Source organism: Falco rusticolus, chromosome 6, assembly GCF_015220075.1.
Source record: "Falco rusticolus isolate bFalRus1 chromosome 6, bFalRus1.pri, whole genome shotgun sequence".
Classification (NCBI taxonomy): Eukaryota; Metazoa; Chordata; class Aves; order Falconiformes; family Falconidae; genus Falco; species Falco rusticolus.
In genome coordinates, this window is record NC_051192.1 from 19,397,799 (window position 1) to 19,412,038 (window position 14,240).

A 14,240-nucleotide genomic window follows, 5' to 3' on the forward strand; every position below is an offset into this window, starting at 1 on the left:
TTTGAAAAAATTTGCTTGTTTTTTTCCTTCTACGGCCTCCTTCCAGCAATGCAGTCTCTTGGTGTTGTTACAATGGTATTGCTTTCTGCAAAGGTATGCGTGAATATTTGACAAAGGGATAGATTTCTGAGACAGCGTGATGGTGAACCATATAAGCATTTTGGTACCGCTTCCTTTGTGCATTGCTTGTATGAGTCCTTCTTTGCAAGCCTCCTGCCTTTTTTCGTGCAGAGTTTCAAGTGGTTCCTCCTTTCCAAGGGCTGCAGGGATTTTCCGAGTCCCGCTCTTGGACTGAGCCTGCAGCTGTACAGCACTGAACCCTCCCTCTAGTGGCTGCCGCACCGAAATGTTGAGAGATGCGCTGCACGTTTCAGCTAATTTCTGCTCAGGAATGGACAACAGTGCCAAAATCAGATTGTCTGCCAGAGGTCCGTGGTTCCTGCGGGCTGGGAAGCCAGACCCATAGCACACACACCATTTGTGCAGTGCCCTGGATGTGTTGCATTGGGTTTGGCCACGCTGATGCCATTCTTTCTGTTCCTTGTTTTAGATGGGCTCTTTGCAATGCAGGATTTGTCCTTCTGAACTGACAGAGAGGGGTGTGAATGGGAAGAGCTGCGTCAGGCTTCCTGTCTGGGACTTGCCGCACATCTGGTCAAGGGCACTTCTCCTTCACGTGGGTTTTGTACTACTAATATTTTGGATTCATCCAGACCAGACATGCCAGGGTAAAAGCTGGCTTTATTTTAAATCTTATTACAGTTCCTCTGTGTTTCATCATCCTGCAGACACGCTGTTTGCTGCAGCATCCCTCTTTGCAGCAGGAGGAATTGCAGTGTAAGACTCCATCGCTGGTGGGAAGGGAAAAGTGCTGCCATCCAACAAGCAGGACTCGCATCACCATCTCTACTTCACCACTATGGAGCTCAGCCAACATAACTCTACGTGCAGCCATTCTTAGGAATAAACAACTAAATCTGGTATCAACAGTGCATAGTAAGGTTTTTCTGGCCAGGTGTTATGTAAAGGCTGGGAAGACAGGGCCAATGCAGGGGTGCAGGGTAGCATCTCCTCCTGGTTTGGGTGCAACCAGAATAGCACATTGGACACTCCTTGGTAAGACTGCCTGGGTCTGCTGATACCTGAATGGTCCCGGAGAGGTGCATGCCATATCACTCATCTTGGAGAGTCATAGATCCAGACCCCTCAAAGGAGAGACGGCAACTGAGGATGACTATTTACGTGTAAACACTGCTAAACCTTCTGCTGATGGTTTTAACAAAACCCATCCAGATTGAATGGAGCAATCAGCCTTGGTATCTGTCCACAAAACAGCTCTCCCAACAAGCAGAACATGTGGCCCGGCTGATAAATGCCAAGAATGATTTCTGACTACTGAAAACTTTAGTTGTAGTTGTCTTTTATGATCATGGATCTTCCCTGGATTATTTCAGTTCCAATATTGGTCTCAGGGCTGTTCCTCTGGCTAGTTAAAGGACAACTGTAACTACTGAGCAAATTTTTCAACACTCATCAAGTTCTTTTGCATCTCACTCAGCTTGACTATTAAAATAAACTGGACAATTTCCTAGTTATTGCTGACTCTCAGGCACTGGCACAAAGCTGTGCTCAAGTGTCTGTTGCTGCAGGGAACACATAGATTAAAAAAAAAAATTGCCTCCCTGTTGTTTCTTATGTGAAATATCTCTATTTAGCATCAAGGAAAAAATTAGGTTCAAAACAAGCCAAACTTATGTGCTCTGGGTACCTCTGGTTCACACAGAGCAGGTAGGGCAAAGCCCATGTGCCTGGTGCCAGCTCTCCTAAAGCTACATCTGTACTAGTTATTAACCAATAAACTAACCAGTGCCAGGAGGAGGTTGTAAAACTCTCTCCCCTCCTAACAGGGTAGCTGCATCCCAATTGTCTTTTGGGAACAGTCCCATGCCTGCGCTGCCCCTCTCCCTGTTGGCTGTTTTTTACTCTCTGTATGAAAAGGAGTTTCTTCTGCTCTCCCTCCTGCTGCTGCTTGTGGAGCCTCTGTGGCATCTCCCAGCCTTTCCCTGCTGTGATGGTGACTGGAAACTTTCAAAAAAGCAAACCAGAGAAGCAGAGATTATCCCTTGAATCCACGACCTGGGGCTTTGAGGTTGCACACACAGCATGACCCTGTCCTTGCAGAGCCTCTGGAGGTGTCTCTGAGACTGCAGGAGAACACCTTGGCCACTGCACATTGCAGAGGTAACAGAGGAATGGGAGCCACGATTTCTCTCTGCCTTTGCTAATGTTTCCTTATGTGTTGGCACATGGATGGATATATATGGTGCTGTACATTATAGCGGGTGTTACAGTATCTGCTCCAGGTTGGAGTGAGTTGAGGCTCAAGGTGTTTGGGGTGTGATACAAAACCTGAATATAAAAAATTCAGATTAACTATAAAAAGCTCTGTCTTAACACTGAAATATGTCAATAACAGCACATTTGCCACATTCTTACACTCACAGAGGAACCCCATTGCCTTCCTTCCTGCTCCCCATCACCAGGAATGCTGGTACCACCCAATGTTAGCTGCATTGACAGGCAGATTTTATCCCTACGCTGCATCCAGGTATTTATAGGCAGCAGATCTGGGCAGTAATTACGCCATAGGATAATCTTAACTTGCACTGGGACCACCAAGAGCTGCTAGAGGAGAACAGAAGATCCTCATCCAAAGGGAACCAAACCCCCTTCTAGATGTGTCACTCCTCAGGTGGAGTAGAAGATGCCAGTTTGGTGTGCCCAGTGACAATCCCTACTCTCTTGTCCCTCTTGAAGGTCATTGTGGGTATATAATGGGTAGAGAATAGCTCCTTTTATGCCATGTGAGATATTTATATAGCTAAGGGCTGCCGGTCACTGGGAAGCTGCCCAAGACTTTAATGGTTTAATTGCTGTTTCCTGTATGTTCCCCTCTCTGTTGTTCATCACAGATGACAATTGTGGTTTTGTGTCTGTGGAGCTGGGCTGGGTCTCCCTGGAAATCTCAGCTTCTCATGCAATAGCTGCTCCTGGATATCTCTGCTGGTCTGGGTATGTCCTTGAAGTCTCCCCCAAATTAAGATCTTGTATATGGGCCTTATTTCCTAGCGGGAACTCCTACAAGAACATGTAGGTCCCTTTTACTCCGTGGCATGAGTGAGGGCATGAGTGAGATGAGTGTGCACATTCGGGCATCCTTGCAATAACCCATCAAACACACTGTGCATGATGGGGCGTGCCCAGGATAGACAGGATGCTCAACAAAATCCAGGGGACGACTGGAAAATGAGCACATTTTGGCTACCCTGGTACTCACTGGTGGTGCCACAGAGCTGCATTAGTGTAAGGCAGGACACAATTAGACCTTTTAAGGCTTGTGTGTGCTAGCAGATAAACACACCATTTGCTCTACCCTGATATTGATCCTGAAATAGAACCATGCTGCCCTCCGCTCTCAGTTCCATTATCTCCAACCCCAAACAACCAGAAATCACAGCCAGAAACCCCCAGATCACAAAACTGGCTCAAAGTTCTTGCTCATATTTTTAGTACTCTGTCTAACGTGCTTTGAATTTGCCTTCTGGTTTTTTAGCTGCTAGAGTAAACTCAACTCATCCCATCAAACCTTTTGAAAATTGAGGTTTTTAAAAAATGATCTGCTTCTAGGGCCTGGGGCTTTAAGAAAAACAACATATATGTATGTATATGTATTCCTACATATATTTATACCTTCAAAAAATGAGATGCATGGTGAGATTACATGAGCTGGCTATGCAACTGCCCTGTCACAAGAATCTCTTTGAAAGGGTGGTAAACCATGCACAGTGTTTTGTCTGCCTGGGCCTGAGATGAGAGGGAAAACACTAGCTGGGCTAAATCGAGCCCTGTCAGGCCCTGATCCTTCCTGTCACCCACCAGTGGGTTTCACATGTGCACCCCCTTCCCTTGCCTTGAAACATTTAGATACTTCCCTGAATTCAGACTGGGCTACGGCCAAGGACTGGATGTTTGTTTTAAATCACAGAGGTCTTCTCTGCCATGCTTTAAAAGCTGATCCTGGGCTGAAGATGTGCCAGGATGAGTTTTATCAGTGATAGGAGGGAGAATACGACAAAAAATATTGTAAATTTTCAAAGCATAAAAAAAAAAGGAGGTTGCTTCTCCCATGGGCATTTTAACAAAGCGAGTCACCCTGGGATTGAGCTGGTGCCCACCATGCACCCCCCTACATGCCTCTGGTTAATCATCTCTTGGCACTTTTTCCTCCAAAGCTGCTGTTGGCACCGGTAAATCTGCCAGAAAAAGCTGCTGAGAAAGTGTGTGCAGGCGTTTGTGTGTGTAGGGACAGTGCCACCTCTGCCGTGGGCACTGCTGACCCTGTGGGGAGTGGCTCAACAGGCTGATCTTTGGGGAAAGGTTGTAGCATCAGGATCATCACTGGGTAATCCCAGCCCAGACACTTGCTCTTTTGCCAGCTGTGGCATGACAGGAAGGCTCTGAGCCTTCACATTTAATGCATAAGGAGCGCAAGGACGATCTTTTTGTAGGTGGTGCTCTCAGGCTTCACTTTTTTTTAATTGTTGGGCAATAAGGGTCTTCAAATTAGGGGTGGGTCCTCAGGTTGGTAGGAGAGGTCTGTAGTTCAGAGCTACAGACTGACTACTAGTACTAACGTCTGAAGTTAGAGCTTTGCTGGAGCCTATTCCTCATCCTGGGGACCAGGGACCCCTGGGGACCCTTGGCCCATGGATGGCTGCTGGTCTGGACTGCACTGCTCAGCCAGGCAGGGAGTGATGATGGAGGGGTGGATTCAAGGTCCTTTTTTGGCAGAGTGCACCTCTAGCTTCCCCTTCCATGAAACTAAGGAAAATATTTTTGATTGAACTCTGGTTTTACACCATTAGGTTTTATTCTAGAAGAATGGGAGTCCAGAGATCTGGGCTATATACTCTTGCCAGTGATGTCCTGGGTGAAATTTTTTTCCTCTGTTAAACACACCTGTAATCCTCCTTGTACTTTGCTAGATTTGGCCACCAGCTTGGGGGTCTACTTGCACCATCTGACTTCAGTGGATTAAAACCAAGGACTGTCCCTTTTTCCTCTCCAGAGACAGTATTGCCCTTTTCTTTCTGCTGATTTTGGTCTTGCTAATTTTAAAAATAAATCCTTAAATCAAATACAGCGCATCTGGATCAGTGGGTTTTAACCCCTGGGCCATAGATGGCTACTGGTTTGGACTATGCTGCAAGCCAGCCCCTATTACATAGGTACATTCAACGTCATGCAAACGAGGCAAGAAAGCAAGAAAAGGGAACTAAGAGTTAATTTTATGGGCCTTTCAGATGTAACCTGCCTTTTCCATTGGCTGCAAGTGATAGCAATGGTACAGCGAGAACCTTTGGGATTTTAATCCTAATTGACAGGTTAGCTGGATTCTTGGACCAATGTAGGTTGGAACAAGACCTTTGGATGTCACTTGGTCCAGCCCCAGAATCCTTGCTGGTGCTTAGCTATTTTTAAAACTAATTTAGTGTTTTTTCCAAGAATGGTGGGAAATACTGGGCTCTAACCCATCCCCTTGTCCCAAGGCAGGATGAATTGTTTTCTTCTGTTATTCATGGTACACATTTTTCTAGCCTGGTATTAAAACCTCCCAGGAGCAAAGATCCCACTCCAACTGCAGGCAATCCATCCCCACAGTAAACTAACCTCACAAGAGCAAACTTTTCTGGTAACAGGATAAGAAAAACTCAGAGTATCAACTGAATCAAACAACGTTTATGTTACTGACTGTATTGGTAACTGAATCCTGGTTTTATCTGGGCTAGAGGGGTTGTTAACTGTGCTAATGAGTGCAGTGTTAAGATGCTGCTGCACTGGGGAGTGTATACAGAGAGAGGATGGAGAGGTAAATTCAGGTACCTTGTAGGTATAATCACTGCTATATGGCCCCTTCCCACTGCGTATCACAGCCCATCCCCTCCCCCTATATTGAACAACCCAGAGCATTTGCCTTCTCTCCAGGAAAATCTGACCAGCTAAATTCCTTGCTATACAGCAGAACTCATAGCAGGGGAAAGGAGAAGAAAACACAATATAATAGGCCATGATATGGCACTATCTATAAATATTTTACCAGGAAAGGTATGCAACTGGTATTTTGAACAAATCCCCAGCCACAGTTTTAATAAAGTGCCTTTAGCATGCCACTCTGCCGTGTTTAAATCTAATTCCAGTTGTCAGTCAAATCGCTGTATGTTATTAACCTATGGGTATAATTGCCTATTCCAAGTCTGCAGCTCTAAGAGGCTTTATGTATGATTGTAATAAATGAAATAACTTTTATGATTCCAACTGATAGTTGAACACATTGACATTGAAAATTACACATGCATACGCATTACTTTTGTCTTTCCCCATATAAGACATTATCGGTGTGACTATGCCTGCAGAGGAAGACCCGTGTTAGCAGGGAAATGACTGAGCTTTGCATTAGCTCATCTCTACAGCTGGTACCACATGGAAACACTTCAGCCCATCTTGGTTTATAATAAAAAGTCTCCATACAAATAAGCAAGCATTCATAAAATTGCCACTGTGTGTATTGGCAATGGAGAAATCCTCACAACGCTGCTGTGGCCAAAGCAACTTATATCAGATTTAGATGTTGATAGCTGCTGTCTCTCCATCTCCAACCTCCTCTGTCTGTCCCACCATGTCGTATTTTGTGCCTGTAGGAGGAACTGATGCAGAAGGGGTGATTGGCTTGGTGGTTTATTTTTCATTTGTCCCTCTGGGGCAAGGTGAACATGAAACGCAAAGGGCAATGGCAGCATTTCCCAGCCTTTTTGTGTTGTTGAAAGCCACAGAACAAGTGAGAAGGCAGCAAAGGGTTACTGACCACCAAAGGAGGTAGGTGCTGTGAGCAGCAGTGCCAAAAAGCATCATGTCAGCCTCTTTTGGATGTCACAGGACTTTACAAGAGGTTATGCTCCCCCCAGCAGTAATTTGTGCCAGGAACATTTAATCTTTGCCATCAGCAAGTCTGTGGATGACACCAAGCTGAGTGGTGTGGCTGACACACCTGAGGGACAGGATGCCATTTGGAGGGACCTGGGCAAGCTCATGAAGTGGGTCCATGTGGATCATGAGGATCAACAAGGCCAAGTGCAAGGTCCTGCGCCTGGGTCAGGGCAACCCGTGGTATCAGTACAGGCTGGGGGACGAAGGGATTGAAATCAGCCCTGTGGAGGACTTGGGGGTACTGGTGGATAAAAAGCTGGACATGAGCCGGCAACATGTGCTCGCAGCACAGAAAGCCAACCATATCCTGGGCTGCATCACAAGCAGCATGGCCAGCAGGTCAAGGAATGTGATTCTGCCCCCTTCACTCTGGTGAGACCCCCCTGCAGCGCTGCGTCCGGCTCTGGGGTCCCCAGCACAGGAGAGACATGGAGCTGCTGGAGCGGGGCCAGAGGAGGCCAGGGAGATGCTCAGGGGCTGGAGCAGCTCTGCTGTGGGGACAGGCTGGGAGAGCTGGGGTGGCTCAGCCTGGGGAGGAGAAGGCTCTGGGGAGACCTTGTTGCAGCCTTCCAGTACCTAAAGGGGGCTTATAAGAAAGATGGGAACAGACTTTTTAGCAGGGTCTGCGGGAATAACAGGTATAGTTTTAAACTAAAGGAGGGGTGACAGAGTAGATATAAGGAAGATATTTTTTATCACGAGGGTGGTGAGTCACTGGCACAGGTTGCCCAGAGAGGTAGGAGATGCTCCATTCCTGGAAATATTCAAGGCCAGGTCGGACGGGACTCTGAGCAGCCTGGTCTAGTTGAAGATGTCTCTGCCCATGGCAGGGGGGTTGGACTAGATGGCATTTAAATGTCCCTTCCAACGCAAACTGTTCTACCATTTCATGATTCTATGATCTTGGCAGAGCTAGGCCCCTTGGCCTCTATTACTTGCTGATACTGTTTTCATATTCACAGTCTGGGTATAGGGGACATCTCTCTTCATTTCAACTGAAAGGCACGTGGATAGTCTCCACTGGCCTGCTGGCCTGCTTCCTGGCTGGGCAGAGAGACCAGCGTCTCCAGAGTGTGGTTTGTTCCAGGGATGAGGGATGGCTGTCCATCGGCAACGGATGTTCACACAGTGGGATTCACAGGCATGAGAGGACCTTTGGGCAGCTGAGATCTGGTAGGGTGAATCCCACCTCTGCAGCTCCCCTACCTCCCTAACCTAATGAAGAGAGGTTGGGACACTTGGAAAACGCTTGCTGAGGACCGCACTCTGCTCAAATACCACAAGGGATAGGAGTGTCCTCCAATGAGCCTTCGGCCTGTCCCCAGCTCCCTAAATACCCTCAGGACACAGCAAGAGAGGGATAATTCCTCTAGCCAGGCTGCTCAGAGCTTGCCTTGGGTGTGGGGAGAGGTTGTGCTGCTGACCACCTGCAGTGACCACCCACAGGGCATTTTATCCTCTCGCTGTCCTGCACTCTGGCTGAAACAGTCCCAAAACACCCCCTGTTGCAGCCTTCTTGCTTGGAAAGTGTACCTCACTGCAAGGCAGGAAGGGTCTGGGGTCCTGCTAATGTGACTTATATTGCTGGGACAGGTTCATGGACCATAGTCAGGATGCTTACACTGCACGGTAGGATGGACATTTTATGGACCAAGGTTACTGGGGTCAGTATAGGTGTATTTCTGTATCACGATGTATAAGTTCACATGAGTGACTGATACCATTTCAATCTTTCCTTGCACAGCTAGCAATTCAAGAACTGTGATTTCACTGGGTATCATGTCACTGCTAAACCTTTGGATGAGGGTCCAGATAATTTCTGGGCACTCTGCACCCTCTGAGCTCCTCCTAGCAAACTCTTGCCCTCCAACTCATCTGGTCTTGTTGAGGAGGTCAGGATCTGCTCCTTCAGCTACAGTGCAACAGGAGCCACGGGGATCCCTCTTCTTTACTCATCTTCGGGGATATGGGACCTCTCACTTCAGAGCAGCCCCATTCCCACCTTGGGACTCAGCCCTGGCTCCCTTTCCCCTACGTGCAGTGTTTTTTCTGCTGTGACCCTTGGATGCAGAGCAAAGCAAGCAGAAAGTGCTATAGGTACTGGGATACCCTAGTAGCATCACCACCCCATAATCACAGCACAACTTTGGACTGTATGCGTGCACAACTGTGCAAGTGCCATGGTAACGGCGTATCTTCCATCATCACCAGCCGTGCAGCAAACTCTGGGCCTGCCTTCCAGCTCCGGGGTGGCAGGAGATGTGAGTGGCCTCTCCTCCCAGCCTCTGCACTGGGCAAAGCTCGTCGGCTTTGCTCGTTTGGTTTCTCATTGCCCGCAGGCTTGGAGCAAACCCGGTCACACCGAGCATCTCGGCAGCGCTGATCTGTTGAGTCCCCACGGTCTTTGAGCATAGCTCCTGATTGGATGTAATCTAATTACTGGTCCAATTCTGGGCATTTTGGGTGATGGGGAAAATATATTTTGAGGGGCTGCTTTGAGATGTCTTAATAGGAGAAGCGGGATGGCCTTGGAGTGTGGGAGCATCATGAAAGCACCATCCCTGCTCCTCAGGGCGCCACGTTCAGCTTTCCTATTTGACCTCGTAATTTCCAGCAGTGATGTCACTGAAATCCCTGTTTGTGGTCTCACTGGTGGTCTAAATTTAGAGCGTTTGAGATGATTTGTGACTCTGTTGCTGGGGGGAGGCGGGGAAGTGTGGGGGTCAGGGAATAACATGCGAGTCCTGTGTCATTGAGGCTTGTTGGGGCTTTGAAGATGGTGGAGTGGTGTGTGAGGATGATGGTGCTGTCCAGGAAGAGCAGAGAGGAAAATAAATATGGGATTCTTGGTCCTTTTTATGGTCTAAGCAATTTAATTGAGCTCGTTGCTTAGCCAAGACATTAAGAAAGGATTTTCCCCTTGAATTCTGATTAGATTTCCCAATAAAACACCCACTTTGACTGCTGCTGCTAGGATATATGTTGGTTTGCGGTTCAAGGAGGCATGTGGTATAAAAATAAACTGAAAAAAGGAGCTGGATGCTGTGGGGATGTGGAGGAAAAAACCTTTCTGCACTGAGACCACTGTCCTTCATGGTGAACAGCAGAGCTAGATGGGGCTGGGACTCAAGAGAGAGCCAGGTAAGGAGGGAAATAGAGGAATTTCCCACATCTTCCTTTACACCTCTCCACTGGAGCCAGAGCATCTTGAGTCAAACTAGTGCTGCAGTGGTGAGTGAATTGGTCAGGGGGTGGGCGTGGGCAGAGAGAAATAAAAATGGCATAAAATTGCAGATGGAAGGATCTGTGTGCCCCGCTTCTCTGCTCCATCCATCTATCCCTTTCCTCTCCTCTCATCGTGGGTACCTGAGGGTCCCTCTCCCCAGCCCCGCCAGCTCCTTCCAGTGCATGACCTTGAGGCCAGACGCCTGAAGGTTATTTGGGGGCATGTCTGTTAATCAAACGTTCACACAAGCTGCTTAATTCCCCCCCTATAATCCAACTGGGGATGGAGCCTGGCAGGTTTCTAGCCGTTATGTTTACATCGGACTGTGGGTGGAGGGAGGAAGGAGGGGACAGGGTGGTGGTGATGGGGAGCTGACGTGCTTGGAATAAAATTGTGCCACCTCCTCCTCCATCCCTCAGCAAAAAAATCAAACGCATCTGTCCACCCCCCCTCCCCCTGCACTATTTCCCTACCCAAAGTGTCCACCCAGAAGAGGAGGGGCTGTGCTGCAGCTCATCTCAAGGGGGCAAAGGTCTTTGAGAAACCCCCAGCCTGATTTATTCAGGGCATAGCAATATTTCTTGGGATTAGTATTAATAAGAGCCTCCTGCCCCCTCCTCTCCATCCCCCTGAGCTGAGCCCAAGGGAGGCAGCCGGGCCTCAGCAGGGTACCAGGCCTCCTGCCTTTGGGTGTGAGGTGATGGCGTCTCTTCATCCCAGCCATTCCGCAAGCAATAAATGGGATGTTTATTTATTTGGGGTTATTTAGATCTTATTTCTCTCTCCCATGCTGCAGCTCGTTAATGGAAAAGCTGTTTTGCTGGCTGTCTAGGTGAGGGCCGTGTGCTGCAGAGGGATGCTCGGAGTGTAGTGCAGCAGGGCAGGGATCTGCCTGTGGGGGTGGAGGTGATCCCAGATAGAAGGGACCCCAAACCTCTTCCTCTTTCCCCCTTTTATTCATTAAACAGGAGCCCTCTGGCAGTTCAGATTCTCCTGGAGGTCCAGGATGTGGAGGCACCTGCCCAGGGTTGAACAGGCGACCGTGGGCTGCCAAACTGAAAGGCTGAGGTTTTTATTTTGGGGTGGATTTTAATATTCATTGCCCACCTGGTGCTGAGTGTGGGTCCTTTGGGGGGGAGGGGGTCCTGCCTTCGCCACTGTAAAGGGACGGGTGAGAAATCTCCACGAACAAAGGAGAGGATGCGGGAGCCCGCAGCGAAAGAGCTTTATTGGCACTGCACGACCCGGCAGGCTCCTTGCAGCATCTGCACCTGCCGGGATTGAAAGCCCAGGGAGGGCTGCCCTGAAATACCTGCAGCACCCCGGGTGTGGGGTGCAAAGAGACGTCCCAGGGAACCCGAGCTGCTGTCAGTGCTCCCGCAGGCACAGTCCCATAGGTGAGGGTCTGTGCGCAGAGCTGCAAAGAGAGATGGACCCCCCCCATGCTGTCATCAAAGGCCCCCCCCGCCTTGGCACAGCTCTGCAGCCACCCTGCGGGATGGGGGACCGTCTGCTCCAGTAAGGCCTGTCCTTGCCCGGTGCAAGGCACCTGCTGGGAGCACTGGGACAGTCACTGGGCCGGCCACAGGGATGAAGGGATGCAGGGCAGGTTGGCCTCCAGCTGCAAAGAGAAGGGAAGGGAGGAGAAGCGGTGGGAGAGCGGCAGGGGCTTGAAGGGCCCCAGCAGGGAGATGGGCAGGGGGTAGTGGTGGGGTCCCAGGCACCTCTCTGGTTAAAAAGGTGGAGAGAAAAAAACTAAAGAAAAATAAAAGCGTGAAAAAGGAGGGGAAAATATAAACCAGTGGGGTGGTGGCGGAGCAGCCCCTGCGCTGCAGGCAGCTCTGCAGGGGCACCCGCTCTGCATTAGGCCGCGGGGTTGCAGCATCCTTCCATCACTCTCCCCTCCCGCCGCCTCGGGCTTCCATTTTTTTGAATTTTATTTTATTTTCTGAATAATTCAGGTGCTGGTTCCCCCCTCCTTTCCTTCCCCCTCCCTCCCCTCGGCTTCTTGCGCACACACGCCTCTCGCCGGGGCTGTGTAAGGAGTATAATGAGGCAGCCGATGGGTAATTGGGATCTTTTGTAGGGAGGATGTATGGTCAGGGCAGCTGCTGGGGGGGGGGGGGGGGGGGGGGGGGGGCAGCTGGGGGGGGACAGCATTACCATACAAAGGGAACAAATGACATGTTTATCCCTCCAAGAGATTTACGCCCGGCCTCGCCCTGCAGACACAGGGCTTCCCCCCTTCTTCTCCCCGGCACTTTTGATTGAAATTATAAGGATTAAAGGAGAGGGTGGGTGGAGGGGAAAGACAAACAAACAGCCACCGGAAAAAAAATAATATAACAATACAGTTTAAAAAAATAAAGAAAAAAGCGGCTTTGCCCCAGCCTCCCCCCTGCCGGGGGAGCAGCGTGAGCCCCGGTGACCCCAAGACATGCCCTTGCTTTAGCAGGGGAAAACGCAGCCCTCTGCGGAGAAAAGGAGAGAGAAAAGGCAAAGCACAAAGCGGCGGCACCGGCGCAGTCGCGGGGGCAGCAGCCGCGTCCCCCGCGGGGCCCGCCCGCGGTCACCCCCGAGTGACAGCTCCAGGTTTCATTCCCCGGCTGCCTGTGCGCGCAGGGACCCCCCCCTCCCCTTTTTTTTCCCGGAGACCCCCTCAAAAGGTGCCGTGTCGTCTTCCCCCCCATCCCACCCCTCTCCGCCCCCCTCCCCGCGCTGCGGGTGCCACCTGCGCCGGTGCGCAGCGCTGCCTGCGCGCCCCGCGGCCGAGCTGGGGGGTGGGTAAGGGGGTTCCGCGGGTGCGGAGAGCCGCGGAGCAGCCTCCGGCCTCGATGCTGGTCAGCCTCGTTCTTGGCATTCACCGCGTGCCTTAATTGTATGGACATTTAAATCAAGGTCCGCTGTGAACACGGAGAGAGGGGCCTTTCCTCGGGAGGAAAAGAAAATGTATATAAGAAGAGGGGGAAATTATTAATTTTTTTTTAAAAAAAAGGAGGTGGGAAGGAGAGGAGGTGGGAGAGGGGCCGCGCTGCCCACCGCCCCCGCGGAGCCCAGCCTTTGTTCTCCGCGCCCCGCGGAGGGCTCGGCGCGCCCTGCCCGATGGGCGGGGGGGGGGGGGGGGGGAGGGGGAGGATAAAACCCAACCACCCCCCCACCGCCCCCACGGTCGGAAAAAAAATTCTGTAAAATAAAATAAAGCCAAGGCTGTGGGGTGCTGCCCCGGGAAGGGGCGGCGGGGGCGGCGCTGCCCCGTTACCTGCCCGCCGTCCGTGCCCGCCGCTGCCCGCTCTGCCGCCTGCCCCGAGCCCCGCCGCGCTGCTATAAAGGGGGGTCTGGAGGAGCGCAATAAACCTTCCCCCGTTCGCCTGCTGCAGTCAATCCTTTCGCTCAGATCCCAAGTGGTGCAAAAAAAAGAGGAGAGGGGCCCATCTGGCTTCTCATCAGCTTTGTCAAGTCTTGCATACGCTAAAATGCTAATGACCTAGATAGCTCATGCAAAATGCAGCAGAGAGAGAGGGAGGGAGCAGCGAGGGAGGGAGGGAGGGAGGGGGAAAGGCAGAGGGAGGGGGAGAGCCCGGGTGCATCACCCCCCCTCCCCATCACACCCCCCCCCCTCCCCAGCCCTTGCTGGCCAATGCACCTTGGTAGGTACGAGCCGGGCTTTGATTTGAAAGGTCACCCGGGTACCACGGCGGGGGGTGACGGGCAGAGCTCACGGCTAAACCGCCCTGGCACTCCCCCCCCGCCCCAGCCCTCCGAGGGGGGAAGAAAGGGCGCGGAAGGGGGGGTGCGCAGCCCCCATTGCACCCCCCCTCCCCCCCCGGCGATGCTGAGGGGTGTCATGCCGCCCTCCCCCCCTTCCCTTCCCGGCCCGACCCCAACCCCAACACCCCCCCCTCCCCCCCCCAAACAACAAGAGGAGCGAAGGAAATACCCCCTGCGGCAGCCCCGCCGTGGTCCCTCCGTC

The 14,240-nt window shown here is 51.0% G+C and overlaps 1 long non-coding RNA gene across 2 annotated transcripts; it reads right to left on the reverse strand.

The window, feature by feature from the left end:
- Positions 1-11,471: 11,471 nt before the first annotated feature.
- Positions 11,472-14,124, reverse strand: LOC119150561. 2 transcript variants are annotated; one of them, XR_005105122.1, is made up of 2 exons: positions 13,530-14,124; positions 11,472-13,195 (listed from the first exon to the last, which is right to left on the reverse strand). It is a non-coding gene; the product is annotated as an uncharacterized LOC119150561 (long non-coding RNA). The 2 variants fall into 2 exon arrangements; XR_005105121.1 differs by having other exon boundaries at positions 11,472-13,200.
- Between the last annotated feature and the right edge of the window lie 116 nt (positions 14,125-14,240).